Below are 21,032 nucleotides of genomic sequence, written 5' to 3'. Positions count from 1 at the left end.
ATGAGGCCTCACTCGCTGTCCCAGATGGATTCACCAGCACTGAAATGGCCCTGGTACAGGGAATTTGTGGATGCCCATCCCTGGAAGTGCCTTGGAGCAGCCTGGGACACTGGAAGGTGTCCCTGACATGGCAGAGGTGGAACTGGATGAGCTTTAAGGTCCTCCCCAACCCCAACCATTTTAAGCATCCTTGTAAGGATTCGCATGTTCATTAACACACAGGTACAAGACACAGCAGGATTTAAATTTCTTTAATTTTTTTTTTTTTTTTTTTTTTTTTTTTTTTTTTTTTTTTTTTTTTTTTTACTCCCCGTGTTTTTATTTTCACAGCAGCAATTAGGGAGCTTAAAGCAGGATGCAGAAAAAGAGGAATCCTCCTCTGCCATCAGTGCACTGCAGAACGTGTCCGTGTGCCCCAGGATCCCACTGGAATTGCTGGAAAGGTCTCAGGGGGAGCCACTCTTTCATTCTTTCATGAGCTTCTGAACTGCTTCAGTGCAGTAGCCAAACATTGCGTGGCCATTCCCAGGTGTGAACATCCCTGTCTCTACAGGCAAGAGCCAGTGAGAGAATTTGCTGAATTTTACCCAAACAGAAAGACCAAAAGATAGAAAACCCAGTGGGTTTTGCTGTTGACAAATCAGCACTAAAATGTCTTTCAACAGCAAAGTGCTTCAGTGATAATGAATGTAACAGAGCACAACCCAATCCCAGCCCTCGTGCTGGACCCAGGTGCAGCTATCTCACACAACCACCTTTGGAGCTGTGTCTTGACACTCCTTTTTAAAATTTATACACTGTGCAATGCCAGTAATCAGCCTGAAAGGGCAGAATGCTCATTCTGTGGCTAAAACACTGCTGCTCTCATTTTAATCCCTAAATATATGGGAATGGACCTCCAACACCTGTGTGAAATCTGTCCTGGGAGTGTTGGTGGGATGAAACCATCAGTTCAGCCCTCAGAGGTTTGTGCGGGCTGCAGAAGAGAATGTTTTCCGTGAAAATTAGAATTTGGAAGTTTTCATCATAAAGATAATTTCCAACAAGAAGATTTAATGCAGTCTGCAGCAATTTTTGAGCAAACATAGAGTTGGAAGAAGTCTGATAAAAAGGCTTCCAAGGTTTAGCTGGAAGTGGAAGCGTGGGTCAATTTTCAATTGAATACATTATGAAATACAGTTTTTGAAGAGATCTGAAAGTGTGAAATTCACCAAATCTGACAGTATCACTTTTAAACCAACTATCACATTTCTTTTAAGATGTTCACAAACACTAAAGCTGCAGATCTTGATGGCACCCAAACACTGGGAATGAAGAGCACACATTGTTCTTCCCAGGTGAAAAGTTTAATATCTACTTCACATCTATGAGTAAAAGCACAGGAAAACTTCCTTCCAAGTGTTATCAGTGTAATAATGATTTTTAAAAAAAAATGATTCTCTTTCAACTGAAGTCAGCCACAAAATTCCCATTTCTTCAGCAAAAAGAGGATCTAAATTAGAATATCATCAAAAGACAGTGAGCAGGTTTCTTCAAAGACACGGAGGTTAATAAAGGAATTGTTGATAAACTTACAATGGTATCTTGAAGACTTCATCTCTTTCAAGATCTCAGTTGTTTCTCTGTGAGCCTGATATCCCAGCAATGCTTTCTTTTGTGCCACCCTGAAGTCTCTTATTGGGTATTTACAGTTTAATCTTCTGCTTCTTCACATTCAATATCCCGGATCTTTTTATTAAAATCCATATTAAAGGCATTGTGATATCTTTATGGGGCTCTGCTTTCAGATAAAAACAATATCTTTAGTATTTATTATTTTTGCTGCTCCGTTTCTTACACATCTGGCCTTCCAGCTGGTGGCCTTCACAACACTTTAAAAATAAAAAAAATGGCAATTTCTTTCTCCACTGGACACAGAGAACTCACCAATCCACCAAACTTTCTTCCTAAAGGGAATGTGGAGTCGAGCAAAACATCCCTGGAGTTTTGGAGTCGGAGCAATGCTCTTTTGAACCAGGGGGTTCAAAGTTTGGACAAGCACCTGCAGAAGAGGACCAGGGCATCCACCTGCCACTTCCACCTCAGAAATTTCTGGATCAGGGGTTAAGATTTGCAAAAACAACAACAACAACAACAAAAAAAAAAAACCCCTCCCAAAAAACCCAGAAGTGAAACTGAAGATAACTTTAGACAAGAACCTGGAAATCTGCCAGATTATTAACAACTGGCTTTCAGCCTGTCAGGAAGTATTAATAGTACCATGAAAGGAAATTATGAGCTGTAGATTTCCCCCGAGAGCTGTCAGGAAATATTTGGATTTTTTTTATTTTTTTTTTTAATACCCCTGTACTGCAGTGCAGCAATAAATAGAGAGGCCAGGGCTAGTTCTGGGCTGACCTGGATGGCCACGGATTTAAACCACCATCAGGTGGAATTCTAACCAATATAAATAGGAACCAGCAAGGCTGCAGTTCCAGGGTGACTTTAAGATTAGCTGAACCATCCATGACCATTATTTTTGGCCAAGATGAATGAAGCCTGTAATCATTTTATTTGCATTTGTGCGTGCTGGGGTGTCAGGAGGGAAAGATAATTTCAAGGCTTATTGTTTAACAAGTAAATGATTCGGTGTGAAATGAGGACCATTCCCTTCCTCCTTGGTGATGCTGCTCCTGTTTATTGCTATCATTTAGAATCTTTTGGATAATGAGGGAAAGGAAGGAAATAATCAGTTGGTTTCTGGATGAAATTGGACTTAATTCAGCATAATCTATGCATTTTAACATAGGAGGTACAGCCAAGTGGAATAATCAGTGCAGCAAGCAGATCGCTTTGATGTCTGAACAGGTTTCAAGATGATCTGGGGATGGGAAGAGGAATACAAATGATTTACCTCTTCTGCTGAAGCTCCAGAGCTGGGTGCTGCTGGAATGCAGGAGAGGAAGAGGAGGAAGTCCTTTAAACAGCAGCCAAGGGGAAAAGCTGGAGCTTCTAAAGGATCCCTCATGGAAAATCCAGAAGTGTTTGGGCGATCCAAGAGGAAGGAGCAAGGGAGGAGGAAGGACAAGGACTGGAAATTAGGAAAGCTTCCCTGCCCAGAGTGAACTGCTGCATAAAATTGAGAGTCCAGTGCTCTCAATTAAAATTACTGAGTTATTAGGGTTTAACAAATATAAATAACCGTGTCTTTTTTTACCAATTCTAACATTAACCACTGCTTTGATTTTGAGAGGATGGCTGTGTTTCAAGTCAGGGAATAACTCGTAGATTTATTATTCTGTATTTAAATTGTCAATTTGAGAAGGAAACTTGATTATAAGCTGCGTACTTGAGTATATCAGAGAAGAACATGTCAGTGTGAGCTAAATAGAAGTACAACTTTAGAGATTCATTTTATTACAGAGACTCTTCTGGTGCATTTAAAGCAAGACTTATCTAGTTTTCCCTTTTTGCACGTTAAATACGTTTTTATTTTTGCTACAAGCTCCGTATGACCATCTAAATCCCCTCAAAGTCACTTCAAAGTCAGTTCACACGACATAGACCAATCGTATCAAGTTCCTTGAAAATCATGATGTAATCCTAGGCCTAAAATGAATTGATTTGTGATCATTTTGTTTTTTATTAATTAATTTCCTCTGCACTTCATGCTCTTTCCTAGAACTCATGTATGAGCTGCTTTTACCAGTGGGTAAAAGAAAGAGATAGAGAGAAACATTAATCCATTTTATGACTTTAATTACTATTAGAGTCCTGCTTTGCACGCGGCAGATGATTTGTTAGAAATTGATTTTATTCCTGGATAATTGCCCTGCACTCCAAACAAGTCACACACGCAGGGATTGATGCATTTGCATCTGCTGGATAAGCAGCAGACGATTCCTACAAACTCGGAGCAGGTTAGAAAAGCAAAATGTTAGCTGGAATAGCAATCAGGAATTAGGAATGTTTTCCCTTCCTGGGTACACTGAAGAACCTGAACTTGCTATTCTGGAGGTGTTCTGGGGTTTTAGCAGGTAAACAGGGTTGGCTGCTCCAGGGTGAGAGCAGGAAAACTTCGACCTTCACGGAAAAATGTGAATTTGCACCGGCTGGGAACCAGGACCAAACATATTTGGAAGAAGAACTCATTAAATTTATCTGCTTTGTGATAAAAAAGAATAATTTTACTTAGAGTCTCCTAATACACAGATATATTTAGGATGCACTTATTTACGTATGCAATTATTTAAAATAAATCAATCCTAAAATTCAAAACCGTGAAGGGCAGTGAAAAGCCAGGACTGGATATAAATATTTAGCAAGAGATTTTTCCTGGCAGTGCATATTTTTTCTTTTTTTTTTTTTTTTTTTTCCCCAGAGGCAGAAAATTTCCTTTTCATTTCTGCTTTGTTTCCTCGTCCATTAAACTGGACATTGAAATCTAACTGGGCTTTCACCTGTTGCCTTTCAACTTCAGCTCTCCAAGGAGCCTCTTTTATCCCCTTCCATTCAGTGCTTTCATTCCCACTCTCTTGATGCACCAAAATGTGTTGTTGGAATGGCAGAGAATAACTGAGAGGAGACAATGCCAAAGGGTCCGTTAGAATACAGAGAAGAAAAAGCGAATTAAACGCTGCTGTCTCACCCAAGGCCGTGCTGAGGAGCAAAGTCCTGATGCAAATGATTTTGCTGATTAAGTGCCCAAATTACAACGGGGTGCTGGGGAATTATTCCCATCACCACCACGGTGCTGAGCACCCAGGGAAAGCGCAGGGAAAACTCACAAATACCCAGAGAAATGTCCAGAGTGAGAAATCCGGAGGGTTTGGTGAAAATTCACCTCCAGTTCAGCTGGTTCTCCTCCCCTTTGCGTCCCCCTGCTCTGTATTTCCCATCCCATGTCTATATCCTGTGCACTTCCCAAGCAGTTCCTGCATCCCTAATCCATCCCTGGCTGTGTTTTCATGGTGGCACAAAAGTGAAATTTTCCTGCTTTCATTCCTGCATCAAACTGTTTGTTGTAAACTCTTACAGTGGTTGTTTCAGCAGAATTTAAAATTTAAGAATATCAAAATCTGTCTTTCCACAGCAAAGGGGATCTTTCTTCACCCTCTTATCATCCCTTTATGCTTTATCAAAAGCAACTTTTGCCTTTTGGAGTCTCCACTAAAGCACATGATATCTCCAAAGCTCTTACAAAGGTTGTCCTTTGTTTTAAGCCAAGACCACCGCATTTAGAACATGGGGGGGAAAAAAAAAAAAGAAGTTCTGTCCCAAGAAATCCACAAGTGCATTCATTATCAAGGAATCACACTTTCATTTTCCACATCATTAAAGTCAAAACAGGTCAACATCCCAAATTTCCCCTCCATTTTTAAAGGTGCCCAGGGTAAACTGCCTTCAAAACTACAGCCTGGTGATTTAACATTGCTGATAGTCCAGAGAAAAATAAGGATTTTTTTCAAGGAAAACATTAAATTTAAGGGTTCTTTGGACTTTAAGCTCCCTGCTCCAGGGTCTGTCTAATGCCAGAATTGTGGAATGGTTGCTCCATAGCAGAAATTGCTAATTAACATATTTTCAGGTGCATTCCTTGCTGCAGGATCACTCTCATATCAACTGCAAAAGATGGATTCAGGTGTTTTGCTGAATTTGGGCTACAAATTAAAAGGGAAAAATAAAACAAATCCTTTGAAATAGTTTGACGACAAACCTGAACAGTGAAACTCCCACGGTTACATCGTTCCTCCCCCTCTGCTGAGCGTTTCCATGGGACAAGGATCTAAAACATTTAATAATGAAGGTTCCTTTTCAAAGTCTTCCTTCAGGCACTCAGGAAGCTGTGCTGGTTTTGCCCCATTTCAGGGAGGTTCAGACCAGTTTCCCTCCAACACTGACACCAGTTCAGAGCCACCTTTGGAGCCTTGGACAACCCCAACCTGGTGCTTTCCCAGGGCAATCAAATCCACCCCAACAACTGCAGAAATAAACATTGCAAAAGCCTCATTTTCAGCCTCACATCCCTGCAAAGCTGCTCCATCAACGAGTTTCTACACATTTCCTTGGAACTGCAGTGGTAAAACTTCCAAAACAGAGTTTGGTCTCTAATGGGCTTGAAAGTGCTTCTGGTTTTGAGGAAGAGACTCCGAGGAGGATCCCGGAGTGAAGGCTCTGCACTTTGTCAAGCTCATCACACCTTCCCTGGAGTTCTGCTCTCAATAATGCAGATTGCTTCCTGGGATACTGCAGCTCTTCCCCAGCTCCTTGTCATCCCCTGATTGTGCTCATAAATTCCTCTAATAACTCCTGTGGTGTCACTCTGTGTCACTCTGAGCCCTGGCTCGCTCTGTCTCGCAGCCCAGGCTCTGCTACAGGTTCAGCAAGAGTTTAGGAGATTGAATGGAGATGATAAGGAGGAGATGGCCTCGCTTTTCAGTCTTAAAAACATCCATTTACTGGTGCTGATCTAAATAATGGACTATTCCTCTTTCTCCCTTGACACATAAAACAATGTTGTTACCTCACAGTGACACAAATCCATTTTTTTCACCAGCGCTGTGCTAAGAGCAGCACAGAGATTATTTCCATTCCTCTCTTGGCCTGCTCCTCTCACAAAAATCTGTCATCCTTTAAGGGAAATAGCAAGTTTGGGGTCTGAAGGGCTCCACTGCCTTTAGCTTTTCTTTCTTTAATAGCCAAATCAGTCCTCACCAGAGTGCCAGCTCATCACCACGCATTTCAATCCCTGTGCCCAGGCAAACCCCACGGCCACAACTGCATGGTGTGGAGGGGAAATCACCCCGGAATTAACGGTGCTAATAAGCAGCATGCAAGGGCTGATCCAAGGGAAACACATCCCACTGATTCCAGCAAGATTTAGATCAGCTTTCCAAAGGCTTGGAGCTTCACTGAACTTATGAGACGGCATCAAATGGGTTTTTACTCCGTGTGTATCTCCAGGTCAGTGCACCCATACCTCAAGCAGGACCTACTGAGTAAAAGCTCCTTTTATGTTTTGTGTGTCTGGCTCAGAAAAAAAAAAAAACCCAAAACATAAAAAAGAAAAGTCGCGCTTGCTCCGAGGTTTCGCTGCTTTGCTTTGAAATTACACCGGGGAAAAATGATGTGTACAGGCCAAAGGAGATTGCAAAGAGAAAAGTTGTATTAGAGAAAGAACACCTTAGTCATAAGCGCCAGGCATTGCAGTGAATTTCCTCGCTGGGGTGAGGGGATCATTCTTCCTGAGAGCTTTTCCAGCCCCCTGGTCCAAATCCCCAAAGCCATGCTGCTCTCTGTTGGAGCAGCCCCCAGGCTGCTGCTCTGACTTCCCTCCCTTCCCTCCATTACTCACATCCAGCAGGAAATTCCTGCCAGGAAATAACCTGAACATCTCCTCTGCACTCAATCCCTGTCCCAAGCTTTATGTCCTCACCGTTTTCACGTGTTATTTTTTTATTATATTATCTGACGTTATCGGCTGTGACATGCACGTGGCCAATCTGGGAAGCTAGGGGCCTGATGGAAATAAAAGTTGTCCCTTCAAGAAAAGTCCAGGCAGTTTGTTTCTGTTTCCTTTGGTCTCATTAGGCTGCCACCACAAGATAAATGGCTTGGGTTAAGAGTAATTTAGTTTATGGCACAATAGGTATGAAAGGTTATTCCTTCTTATGCCCTCCTCACATAAAATCTCCCTTAAAGAAAGCAAAGTCTTTATGTCTCAATAAACACAAGCCACAGAGAAATTGTGTAACAAATTACATATTGGATAACCATCTATAAAATTTTATTGGCTTATGAGGTTTGCATTGATTTGAATTTTACCCAAAGCATTACTGCTCCTCCAAAACACCGGAATAAAAGCAAAAACAGAAACATCCATTACGGGGTTTTTTAACAGCGTGGCCACCAGAAACACCCCTGAAGAATGTGAATTCCTGGGGCCAGCCTGGAGATCCCCTTGTCCCTTCCCTGCTCTTCCTTCCACTCTCCCAGGCTGCTCCAAGCCCTGCCCAGCCTGGGGTTAGGCAGAGCTTCAGAGCAAAGCCAGAGTTTAACCCAGAGCTCTGGGGGCTGCTTGGAGCAGCAGCACCTCCGAGACCCTCCTGGAAGCATCTCTTGCACCTTGTGTTGGCTGTTCATGGCCAGCCCAGGCAGGCTTGGGCACAGCAGGTGGGGAGAACCCCAAATTTGCACCGTGACAGGACAAACACCCCCCTCAAATGGCCCAAAACTTGAGTGTGGCAGCACCAGGAGCGACCTGAGGACCCCGCTGCCACCCTCCTGCGTTTATGCAGAGCGAGGTTAATTCTCAGTCTCTCATGCCAGGTCAACAACCACGGCCTAAGTAGATTTTTAGCTTCATTTCTGATTATTTTTACACATATTTTAGTACCTCTTTTTTTTATTATTTTGCATTTAATAGCTGCAATAGCCCATTACAAACGCTTTGCTACCTGTCACACCCTTGATCCCAGCTCGTTTATTCCGAGCCATCCCCGGGCTGGGCTGTAATTCATCAGAGCCAGGCACTGATTATTGGAGTGGCTAATTGCACAGGCAGTGATCCAGGGATCAGCCACGGGCAAGGCCTGGCCTGAGCTGGGATCAAGCACAAGGAATGGCGCCGCAGGGAAGGTTTGCTGCTCACAGGTTGCCTTTGCCATGCTCCATCCATCCCCGGGGCACAGAGGGCAAAATGTCGGTGCCTCACCTGCCCACTGGCGTGCAAATGGTGCTGCTCCAAAGCACCCTGCAAGCCACAGGATCCTGGAATGGTTTGGGATGGGAGGGACCTTAAAGTTCCTCTCATCCCACCCCTGCCATGGCAGGGACACCCTCCACTGCCCCAGGGTGCTCCAAGCCCCGTCCAGCCTGGCCTTGGAGAGAGTAATGTTCATTAACACCAGTAATAACGGATTGTTTGTACCTCACCTCCTTGCTTTAAGGGTCAGGGGTTTTTATTGCAGGTGTCTGAATAAGCATGACTGCGGAAATTCCACTTTATTTAAAGTCCATCCACTTTCAGTATATATATACACATACATTTGTATAAATTCAGGCAAATATAAAACTCTGAGTATCCCCACGAATCCAAGCCAGAGCCTTTCTCTGGATGAATCCTTCCTGCTCCTGGCTATGAGAAGGGTCAGTGCGACTTTTTGGAAAGGCATGGAAAGACAGGACAAGGGGGAACAGCTTGAGCTGAAGGAGAGCAGGGTTAGAAGGGATATTGGGAAGGAATTCCTCCCTGGGAGGGTGCTGAGGCCCTGGCACAGGGTGCCCAGAGCAGCTGTGGCTGCCCCTGGATCCCTGGCAGTGCCCAAGGCCAGGTTGGACAGGGCTTGGAGCAGCCTGGGACAGTGGGAGGTGTCCCTGCCATGGCAGAGGGTAGCACTGGGTGATCCCTAATGTCCCTCCCACTCAGTGTTCTCTGATATTGCGATCTCACAAACGCCTTCTCACCTGCTTTTTATGCTCTCAAAGCGTCGCTTTTGCCTCTGTGGATTCAAGTGAGAGGTTTCACGACTTACTCATGCTCCAGTGAACCCAACAGGGCCCCCTGGTTACTCAGAGCTGGGGCTTCATTTCTGGGTATTGCTGCTGCTTCCCCGGCTGCTCAACCCACCCCCTCAGCATCCTCCAACAAAGCAGTTTCCTGCTAATTCCTTTCAGGGCTTAGCTGGATTTGGAATCAATCTCGCTGAGAAAGTCAGCCAGACAAAGAGGTAAAATCGTGACAGGCTTAGTCATTTTTATTTTGCCTGAATCGGTGAGAAAAGTGCTTTTCTTCCCCCTCAGCTCTTGCACTTCAAACGTAACTTTCATTCTGCTAATTTTTGACAGGAGTTTGATTTTTGGGGATGTCTCACCTGTGTCTTCCAAATCAATCCCCTGAATCCCTAACCCAAAGTTTAATATCATCCATTATTCAACACCTTGGGTAAGACTAAATTGAAAATGAGTAATCTCTGAGCAAAGCTGTGCAATTAATGCTGAAACACCTCAAGTACAGAATAATTCCAAACAGCACACCCCACAACTTTCCTCAGAGCATCCCAAAATACCTCTGGAGTCTCTTGCTAATCAAGATTTCTCTAAGATCCAGCGGTAGATCCTGGCTCACCTCAGTGGGCGTGTCTGCATTGAAGTGAAAAAAATCTTTTTCCCGCAAGTTTAACTCCACGCTGAGCTTTGCCTACTTGGCTCTATCATTTTTATCACTCTGTCATTTCCCATCTCAACCACTCCATGGGTGCTGCTCCCTGTGGTGCCCAGCACCGACCACAGCCTCTCCTCACCCTCGCTATGGAGAAGATTTTGACACACTGGAGTTTCCCTTCTCCTCCAGGTGTTTTTTTGGGCTGCCTTTGGACAAATCTCTCACTTTGGCAGCCTTTTTACTCTTTGCAGCTCCACAGTCTGTGTTTTATTAGGAAACACTGCATTTGCTGCAATCTGAAGTGGTCATTATTGCTCAGCTGCGTTCACCACTGTTCTCCTTTCCCTCCCCTCTTTTTCCAGCAGCTTTCCCGAGTTATCCAGCGTGTCCAGGCTCACTCATCCCTGCTTGCACCAGATCCAGCACAGTTATGCCTCTTCCCCCAAGCTCAGCGTCCTCAGAGGAGTATTTAGGTTAAGAACAGTTTATTCCTGGCTGGAACTGCAGCAGTTGTGAGCAGGTTCATAAGCCAGGATTCTCCCTGGCTTCAGGCAGTGGAGTAAAAGCTGAGGTGATGTCTCAGACCTGGAGAGGGGCAGCAGAGGGGGATGGAGCAGCGCTGGCACCAGGACAGACCTGCAGCACAGGGGGTGGATAATCACACTGACAGGCAGGAAAAAAACCATGGAAAAGTGCCCAAGCTCTGCATTAAACCTCCAGCCCCGTGTTCAGCACACAGGGAACAGCAAGGGCTGCGTGGGACCTGAGCAGGAGTCCTGGACTCAGGGAGCCCCACCTGAGCAAGGGGCATTTCACAGAATCCCAGGATCACCCAGCTTGGAAAAAGCCCCTGAGACCATCAAGTCCAAGCTGTGCCCATCGCCCACCTTGTCCCCAGAGCCCTGAGTGCCACCTCCAGCCCGTCCTCGGACACCTCCAGGGCTGGGACCGCTGTTTTTCCTGGGAATGTTAGCACAGGTACCCAGCCTGACTTTATCTTGCTCAAAATCTGTTTGGTGCTTAAACAGCAACCGCAAATATTTAGAGGGGGCATTCAGCTCTAGGAGAATCCTCTCCTTAAAAAAAAAAAAAAAAAAAAAAAAAAAAAAAAAAAAAAAAAAAAAAAAAAAAGGAAAAAAAAGGGTCTGTTTGCTTATTTTTTACATAAAGTTTTTCAGAGGATTGCAGAATGCCTTGGATCAGAAAAGACCATAAAAAAAATCTTGTCCCAACCCCCTGCCATGAGCAGGGACAGCTTCTACTAGCCCAGGCTTTTGCAATGAAATCCACGAATACCTGCTCCTGTTTCAATGATGCAGGATACAAAGGTTTTCCTTGTAAGTGGAAGATCCCTCTGACAAGTGTTTCCCCTGTGGCTCTGCCCTCATAGACAGACCAGAGTCCAGCTGCCCAGGCATTAGAGTTTTATACCAAATATTGGTATTTAATTGGATTTTGGGGTGGGAAAATTGAGCCAGGACTGAAAACACAAACCTAACTCGTGGATTTGGTGGAATAGAGGAGTTCGGGGCAGAAATTAGACCTGCACCTCCAGTGGGTTTGGAGTAACACAGGGAAGGAGGGGGTTAAATATGATATTTATGGCTTTTAGCTTTGTGTGATAGCTCCAGAAAGGGCTGGGTGACCTCTGTGGAGAGGCTGCGGCAGCGTGTCACCACTAATGATATCAGTGCTGAGGGAAAGGTGGCAGTTTAAGTGACTTTAACGGGGGTAAAACCTCTAACCCGCTGCACAGCCCAAGTGCTCCCGCTAAACCAGCAGGCAAAACAATTTCTGGGAGAGGAATTCCCTCGCTGGGGAGTGCAGAGCCTCCCTGCCGTTATCAGGAAAACAAACCCGTTTGGAAAGGGTAAATTAAGGGAATTGGCAGAACGGCGTCAGCGTGAGGAGAGGCTGGATGCTGCCCTGCCAGGGACAAGTGACAGTGCCGTGGATGAAACAGCTCCCAGCTGCCACCAGCCAGGGTTATCCCACTCCAAAGCATCGGGAGCAGCTGGAAGAGTGGCTGCCAGCTGATAGATCCGAGCAGGGAAACTGAGGCGCTAGGGGGAATCAGCAGCTCTGCGGGAGGCGGCGGTGTGGGAATGTTGGGTTTGTTTCTCTTCCTTTGGCTCAAGGACAAACGCCCTGGGGAAGGCAGGGATGCAGGGATGCGCTGCACACCAGCCCGAATCCTGTCCTGAGTGCGGGTTTTCAGCTGAGGGGTGGGACACCGGGTAGAACATGTGACACAGCTCTCTCATTTAGCTGATAAAAATCTGCACCTTATCAGGCTTCCCTTACAAATGGAGGCAGCACAGTTTCCAGGGAGGTTTGCTCTGGTCCCGCTGGTTTTGTAATTTCATGGTAGGATTATCAGAAACTGCTGGAAGAGATGGAGCTGCAGAAACTTCCGCGCTTTTAATCCCCGTTCCTCTCACCAAAGGCGCCGCTCGCGCTCTGCACGCACCCAACTCGCTGAGGGAACGTCTGGGAGAAATGGATTTACGCTGATCAAGTGCATCCTGTGATCCAGGCAGGCCCATTCCTGAATTCCTGACCCTACAAAGGACCAGGCAGTGGGGCGTGGTGAAACCTCAAACACACACGCGAGGAAGAGGGGTGTTTGAAGCAGAAAGGATCACTAAATGTCTGGAAATTCGCTCATTTCAGTGAGAAACTTGGTGCAGAACTTCATGCCAAGCCAGGTTCTACATTCCCAGTGTGCATCACAAGGATGGGAACTAAAATCAGGTGCTGCTCACGGGTACACACTTGATATTTACAGGTGATCCTTGTTTTCCAGCCAGTCTTCCCATATTTAATAAGAGATAAGTTTAATAGGAGAATTTTAATAAAAGATTCCTTGCAGGCATCACCACTAAGAGGGATTTGGGATCCTCATGCTCTGGTTGCAGCCATGGGAGAGCTGGATTCATTACCAAATATAAAACAATTTTGGGGTTTTTTTAGAATCTTATTTTAAAAAAAGGATCTTATTGGTGATCACATCAGGGCATCCTGAAGAGAAGTCAGGATTTATTGCGGGAAAAGTCAGCAGCATGTTTTTATTTGTTTGAGCTGCCTCTGGTGGGAGTTGGGATCAGAACCCTGGGAGGGTTTTTGTGCACCTGGGTCACTCGTGTTTGGATACAGCCAATAAAACCAGTTATTGGGAAGCCAATTACACCCCTTTCCATATGATTATGTTGTGTACAGAGAAGGACGGAACACGGCTGCTCTCATCTTTCTGGCGCGTTCCATCTCTTCTAACAAGAGCTTTGCGGCAGATGCTGTCAGGAATTTTAATAAAACAAACTGCCTTTCTGACTCACTTGGTCCATTCCTTCTGGTCCTTGTAGGCTGAAAATACATTCCAGGCTCTGAGTGAGGGAGATTCCTCTTCTCCCAGCTCCTTCCTCCCCATCCCTCTCTCTCAGTGGTTCCCCTGAGCACTGAGAGCTCTGGAGGTTTAACTCTTGCAGGAAACCCAGAACACAAAGACCCCCAAAAATAAATAAAGGAGACTGTAGAACAGTGAAATGTCTTGGGTTGGGAGGGACCTTAAAGCTCATCTCAATCCCCTGGGCAGAGACATCTTCCACTGCCCCAGGCTGCTCCAAGCCCCAATGTCCAGCCTGGCCTTGGGCACTGCCAGGGGTCCAGGGGCAGCCACAGCTGCTCTGGGAATTCCATCCCAGCCAGGAATTCCTTCCCAATCTCCCTTCCATCCTGCCCCTGGGACAGTGGGAAGCCATTCCCTGTGTCCTGTCCCTCCATCCCTTGTCCCCATGCCCTCTCCAGCTCTCCCTCAGGGCCTGGAAGGCTGCTCAGATCAATCGTTTCTGTCATATCGATAAGACAGATCAATCATTCGTTCAGTCCCAAAAGATGTGACAAGAGGCCCCTGTGCCCTCAGGAATAAAAGCAGCAGGAAGTGCTGACCAGCTGCTCCTCATCCACCAGGAAAAACCACGGCTGGAGCTTCTTGGAGGAGAGGAGACAGAGCTGAGAGCAGAAAGGGAGGGAAAAATTCCAGCTTTTCCTCACTGCTTCTCCTCCAGCCTCTGAAACCGATGAGTTCAAGTCCCCAGAGGGTTTTTTCCACAAAAATATCTTGCTGGCTCTTTACTCCGTGCTGACCTGGTGTGTTTAGCACTTCCCCAGCTCGGGGTAGGGTTTCCATACCTCTGGTGCTCTGTCTCACACCTGTGTGTGGATTTTTCCTCCAAGAGATGGAGAAATGTTAAACCCAGTGCCCAGATCTCTTGGGATTTGGGTTGTTCTTGTTTAGTGTGATGAGGGCACTTGAAGGTGCTTTGTTCTCTTTCTAAGGCGTGTTTGTTTTTTCTTTTCACATTCCGCACTTGTGGAAAGCCTTTGTGTAAATAAAGAGATCTGTGCAGCCGGATCGGTTTTGGATGCAAATAAGGTCCCCATATCACCTAAATTCTTCTGTGTCTGGGGTTTTTTTTGTGAGTCCCAGAGGTGGTTTTTACCATGCAGGGAGCAGTAGCCTGAATTTCTTTGTGTCTGCGTTTGTCCTGGAGAGATTCCCTCCTGCACACACGAGGCTACAGACTTGGCCAAGCACAGAGTTATGACCAGCTCTGGGTGCAGCCTTTGGGAAGAAGGAATAAATGACTTTTTGGGCCAGACTTTGCTGGTTTTCCTCCTCCTCCGCAAGAATCTCCCCTGCTCCAGACACAGGGTGAGAGGCTGGGGACAAGCAGGGCGTCATTAGGATGGTTTCTGTGTCTCTTTGTCCCTGAGGACGGTGAGCAGAGGCCAATCTGAGGCAATCTTCTGCAATAAACTCAGTTTTTAACAGAAGGAATATTGTAGTAACATGAAGCTAACATAGTTTTGGGGGAAAATACAAATTTGCTGCTGTTTCATAGAGCTGATCTATTGCCACATGCTGACAAAATACCTTCTAATGAAAATTCTCATTTCAAACACAAATAGTGCTTTGAGCCACCCAGCTTCGTGTTTTAAGGCCCCTTGGGCGCACTGGCACCTTGTTCTGTGAGGGAAATACTTGCTTCAATGGCAAGAAATTAATTTTAGGGTAGCTTATTATGCGCCACAAACCCTTTTAATAGTGGTCATAAAGCTGGAAGCAGAGGAAAAGAGACATGGCTCCTGCTTGATTTAAAGCACTTAAGTTGTTATGGATTATTCATAATTTTTTCCTCAGTGTGGAAGGTGAAACTTGTAATCCACGGCCAGCAGCACCTCAGCAGCATCTGAAACCCACGGCTGCAAACATTGGGGGGCTTTATTTTTCTTTTTTTCCACAATAAAATGTGATCTATGGTTGTTGCTAACTTCATAGAGGTACTGATTTGGGACTTTTCGGTGTCATAAAACCCGTGAAGCAGAGACTTCTGGAATGTGAAACACTGACACAGTGCCTCTGGAGCACCACGGGCGAGGCTGGCTGATGGAGATGGGTTATTTGTGGGGATTCGGTGCCTGGAATTACAAACACCGCAGGGTTCAGTGGCACGCGCAGAGAAAAATTCTCTGAACTTTCAGAACTTTGTGTGGAAGTCGCAGGTCTCCTCTCTTTGGGGGAGAAATATAGAAGGGGAGGTGGGAATGCTACTTCAGAGGAGTAAATATTTTGGATGTTAACTCACAATATTTATCTGCAAAGGGTTGCATTGCTGCCAGAAGGATGAGTAACTGTTATTTACAGTGTTTGCATCTTGCTTGATCATTCAGCTCCATAAGTGCTGCAGGAAATGGTCAGCTTGGAGCATCCTGCTCCTGCAAAAGCTGCTGGAGGAGCCCCTTTCCTCAAACAGTCTGAATCCAAGGATTCACCCCAAAAGCACCACGGGGATATCTGATTTACCAGAAAGTTCTAGCCAGGCGCTTGCTTCTGGAAGCGCAGACTCCCCAAACTTTGGATATGGAATCCTGTCCTCTAAAGCTGTGTCATTCAGTGTAAATAAAAACAATATCCAAACAACCCCTCCTGCAGGTCTCAGGATGCAGACCTAAAGTTCAGTACATGCTGTGAACTTGCTTTGTATCTTCCCCTGATGATTCAAGCGAGCAACAGGGGAAAAAAAAAAAAAAAAACGACCAAAACCTTTCCTTTTAGGGCTCACCTACATTTTCCTGCAGATTTATGTCTATTGCTTTCCCCACCTTCGGCTGGCAGAAACGAGGTTAGGCTCTCAGTACCCACTTCAGCTTTCAATATGCTGCAGAAAGTCGTCTGGAAGTGGCAGAATTAGCACTGTCATGCTCCGTGCTGCCCGTTGCACTGCAGCACGGGGCTGTGATCGCCTCACTCGTGTACCTGTGGTGCCTGTGGCCAGCACAGCCTGGGCTCCCTTCGCCCCAGCCCTGGCACGCACACAAATCCACCCCACACGTCCCTTGTCCACCCGGAACGCGCAGGTTTGGAGCATCAGCCATTTCCACGCACGCAGAAGAAGCCAAGCAGCAGAATTTGTTTTTTTTCTTTTCCCCCCCTTCTCTCCCCGTTATGCAAATGAAAAGGAGCGAGGAAGGATAAAAACCCGGCGGCTCCCCATCCACACTGCAGCAGGCAGCGCGGCTCTGTACTTACAGCTCCGAGCAGGGAGATGTCTCGGGGTCTCTACAATTTCCTGCAGGACTGTTCGGAGCTCTCAGCGAGGCAGAGCGTTCAGCGAGGCAGAACGGAGCCGTGTGGAAGGTCTGTGCAGCTGGGAGATAATGGAACTGTTTTCCCAGCTGGGACCACGAGCCTTTTATCCGCCGAGCGTTGCGCGTCTCTTCCCTGGTGTTAGGCGTGAAACGCGCTGCCTTCCCCGCGCTGCTCCAGCTAGGACCCACACAATCAGTGCCTCGATCAGATAAACAGCTCCTACGGCCCCTGCATATCCCTGTCTGGAAATTTGGGATGTGTAAAAATCAGCTCTGCCTCGCTCATCCTTCAAGAAAGCTGAGCGAGCGAAAGCGCAGCTGTCAGAGCAGAGCATGAAAGATTAAATGTGCTCTTGCTGTTCCTCTCGTGCAAATACGAGCTCCTGTCAGGTAATCGCAAACCTCTCTCCTCAAAAACTGGGTCACTACACGGGCTTAGGTTTGGAGCAGGAGTGGGAATAGTTTTGTTGAGTCCCGGTCCCCACAAGCGCGTCCTGAGCTCCGGCAGGTTCAGCTCGTGGGGTGGGAGCTGGCGCTTGAACCAGACCCCAGCGCTGAGTGACCCCTTCAGACACTCAACTGCCCCTTCGTGTGTTACATATTCAACAAATCAAAAAGAAAAGGAAAAAAAATGGAGGGCAGATTAGCTTGTCTGAAGTAGCACAGACACAAATTCTGATTGAACTTCAAACCTCCTTGGATTTCCATTTTCCCTCTTGGGACTGGATCAGCAGAGAAAAGGCAGAGTCGGGCAAGGGAGTGTCCTTCCCTTAGGGAGAAAAGTTCCTTGAATTCATCGCTGAATCCCAGAGGGGTTTGGGTTGGAAGGACCTTAAATCCCATCCGGTTCCATGGCAGGGGCACCCGCCACTATCCCAGACTGCTCCAAGCCCAAATGTCCAACCTGGGACACTTCCAGGGATCCAGGGGCAGCCACAGCTTCTCTGGGAATTCCATCCCAGCCAGGAATTCCTTCCCAACCTCCCATCCATCCCTGCCCTGGGACAGTCCCTGCATCCCCAGCCCCTCTCCAGCGCTCCTGGAGGTTTCTCTGGTGACGTTGGAAGCACCTGAGCTGTGCTGGTCTGCTCTTGGCTTGGGAAGTGGGCACAGCAGGAGGTGCCAGCTCCTGGAATGTGCCCACCGGTGCCCAGCAGCCCCTGCCAGCCCCATTCAGGAGCTCCCCGAGCCTCCTCCTGATTAACATAAACAATTTTGCACTTCCACCCTGTGAGCTCCTAAAATGAGCTTTGCCGACAATTAATTAAGCCTTGCAGCACCTTCTAAAGGAGATAGGCATTATAATTAGCGGCTCCATTTTTAATTAGGAATAAAATTTTAAATGGAATTTTAGGTATTTCCTCTTTTTTTTTTTTTTTTAATAATTATGGGGCTCTTTCTAAGTGGTATCAGGAGTAAATAGACAAAAAGTTGCTTGCAACAGATTAACCCAAGCTTCTTGTAGCCAATTTTAAAAGTTTATTAAAAATTTAGCCTTTTCTATCTCAAAATAAAAGAATTTCCTGATGTGTTTCTTGTCTAGCAAGACTGGGAACAGAATTTTTCACTTGCTGAGGAAATTAATGCTGTAAAAACTTTTCAATTTCCATCTGAGAATGTAAATATATGTGTGTGTGTGTGTGTGTATATATATACATATATATATATATATTAGAGAAATGTCTCTTCAAAAGGTTAATTGTTCACTTCAAGAATTCTGTGGAGCCAGGCTGAGAGAACTGGGAATGTTCACCTGGAGAGGAGAAGGCTCTGGAGAGAGCTCAGAGCCCCTTCCAGAGCCTAAAGGGGCTCCAGGAGAGCTGGAGAGGGGCTGGGGACAAGGGATGGAGGGACAGGACACAGGGAATGGCTTCCACTGCCAGAGGGCAGGGAAAATGAGATTTTGGGAAGGAATTCCTGGCAGTGAGGGTGAGAAGGGTTTGAGATGGAATTCCCAGAGCAGCTGTGGCTGTCACTGGATCCCTGGCAGTGCCCAAGGCCAGGTTGGACACTGGGGCTTGGAGCAGCCTGGGACAGTAGGAGGTGTCCCTGCCGTGGCCCTGGATGGGATTTAAGGTCCAACCTTTCCAACCCAAACCTTTCTATGGTCCCTTTTTTTTTTTTTTTTTTTTTTTTTTTTACAATCAGCAAAGACTGTAACACTTCAGAATTTTGAACTTTTGAACATCTGCGTTTTCTTTTTATTAGAACTTGTAAAGCTCTGATTTAGATTTTTCTGAACTATCTTATACCCTATTAAATATTCTGCCCATATCTTTGAGAAATGACGCAGAAAGTGATGATGAATTTGAATATTAAACCAGTCTTTTCCTAGAGGTCAGGATGAAACATTTGCATGTTACCCAAATGTTGTGGCTTTGCCTGGTGCCCTGTCAAAACAAAAACTCATTGAGATCAACATTTCTTTGTCAAATATTTGGCTTTTGAAGAATTATGATATTCTATCAGAAATAAAATTAAAAAAGACATTTAAAAAAACCCTTAAGAAACAAGACCAAAGCAAACATTGATGATTTAAAAAAAAAAAAAAATAAAAATAAATAAATAAATAAATAAAAATCAACCTTTGTTTTGTGTTTCCAGCTGTCAGAAACCCATTAAATAAAACTTTTCCACCATTAAGGAAGGGCTGCTCCTCTTAAGTGTCAGAGCACAGAGAACTCCTGCAAACTGGGGCAACCTCAGCAGCCTGGGATGGGCCCCCAGCCACCTCGAAAGTTGGCTCTGGAGTGACAAAAGCTTCCCTGTCTCAGGATGAAGTGCACAATGTCCTTGTGTAGCTTTCAGGACGCTGTCGTGGGCTAAAAATACCTGGGAGATAGGATCAGGTCTGTAAAGCAGACAGGAGAGCATCAGGAGCACAGGCTGGGAGACAGAAGGGAATTGGAAGTTGAGCCAAGGTGTCTCTTGCAAAACCTCGGGCTGGAAGGCACCTTCTCCTCTGTTTGCTTGGTGAAATTGGAGATGCCTTGGGATGATACACGCCGGGATTTGTCCCTGTGCCTTCAGGAGCCGGAGCTTTCCGGCTCCCTCTGGCTCGGTCAGCTCTTCTATCTCTCCTTCAGACAGAGGAGATAAACCCAGGATGTCTTTATCAAGTTTTTAACTGAGTGAGATCAAGGACTAATACGATCTAAACTCTCCACTGTGCACAAGCATCAACCTGCTCAAGGGCAAATCGCTGCGGCCACAAAGACAAAATTTAAAGCCCGAGATGAGTTTTTGTTTTGTTTTTTTTTTTTAAACAAAGGAATACGTTTCCATCCCATGAGGTGCTTTGCTCAATCAGTGCCACCTTCTGCTCTCACTTTCATCCATTGGCCCACCTAAACTGCAGTTTGGTGTTGACTCCATGCATGGTTACTCTAAAATTCTCTAAATCACGGAATTGCAGAATTCTTTGGGTTGGAAGGGACCTAAAAGATCCATTCATTTTGGATCAAGTTGGATTTCATTCCAACTTCCTGCCGTGGGCAGGGACACCTTCCCCTATCCCAGGTTGCTCACCTTTATGAATCCAGGGCACTGCTCAAGCAAGATTGAATGAATTACTTTTAAAGTGCTAATTCAGTACCCATTTCCCAAATTATTGGCTTTGTTTCCCCTCAGTCCTGTTAGACACATTCTGAAGCAAATTTCGACGTGATTTTTCATGAATGCAACCTTGCAATTGCTTTTCGATACAGAGGTGATGCAATTTCAGATTCATGGAGTTACACCACCTTCGTCTGGTGAATATTCCTTGAAGTCTTGTCAGAGACAGATATTGGAAACCTGTGAGCAAAAATCCATCATAATTCACTTGCACTGTAAGAATTAAAATGCTCTGTGGAGTAAATTGAGCTGCTGGACAGGCTGGGAAGTTGAACAGCGCAGGCACTGGGGAGTGATCTGCTCTTGCATGAAAGAAGTCCTGAAATCCCACAGAAACGGATTATTGCACTCTGAATTCCCCAAAAAGTTTGCTGCTGGAGCAGAGAAACCAATAAAACCAAACCAGCCTGAATTCTTGATGACTTCTGGGCAGGTGACCACCACGAGGAAGGCTGGTGGTACAAACATTCCAGCAGCGAAGCTCCAGGAAAAGGATCCTTCCCTTTGGATCCTTTTCCAAGACGCAGCCTTCCAAATATAGGAAAGGGATTAGCTCTGGAAGCAATGTTCACAATTTTTACCATTTTGTGTAAGGATTTTTTCAAATATTATTATTAAATCCTTGTTT

General features: G+C 45.7%; 1 protein-coding gene across 2 annotated transcripts in view; it reads right to left on the bottom strand.

The window, feature by feature from the left end:
- CNTN6 (contactin 6) overlaps positions 1-17,067 on the bottom strand; it is a 123,385-nt gene extending 106,318 nt beyond the window's left edge. For both annotated transcript variants that reach the window (XM_040076140.2, XM_040076139.2), the window contains exon 1: positions 16,731-17,067. The gene's annotated coding sequence lies outside the window, so the exon portion shown is untranslated. The remainder of the gene's footprint in view (positions 1-16,730) is intronic.
- Positions 17,068-21,032: the final 3,965 nt, after the last annotated feature.

The sequence above is a fragment of the Hirundo rustica genome, chromosome 12, assembly GCF_015227805.2.
Source record: "Hirundo rustica isolate bHirRus1 chromosome 12, bHirRus1.pri.v3, whole genome shotgun sequence".
Taxonomy (NCBI): Eukaryota; Metazoa; Chordata; class Aves; order Passeriformes; family Hirundinidae; genus Hirundo; species Hirundo rustica.
This window is presented reverse-complemented; position numbering and strand designations above follow the sequence as displayed.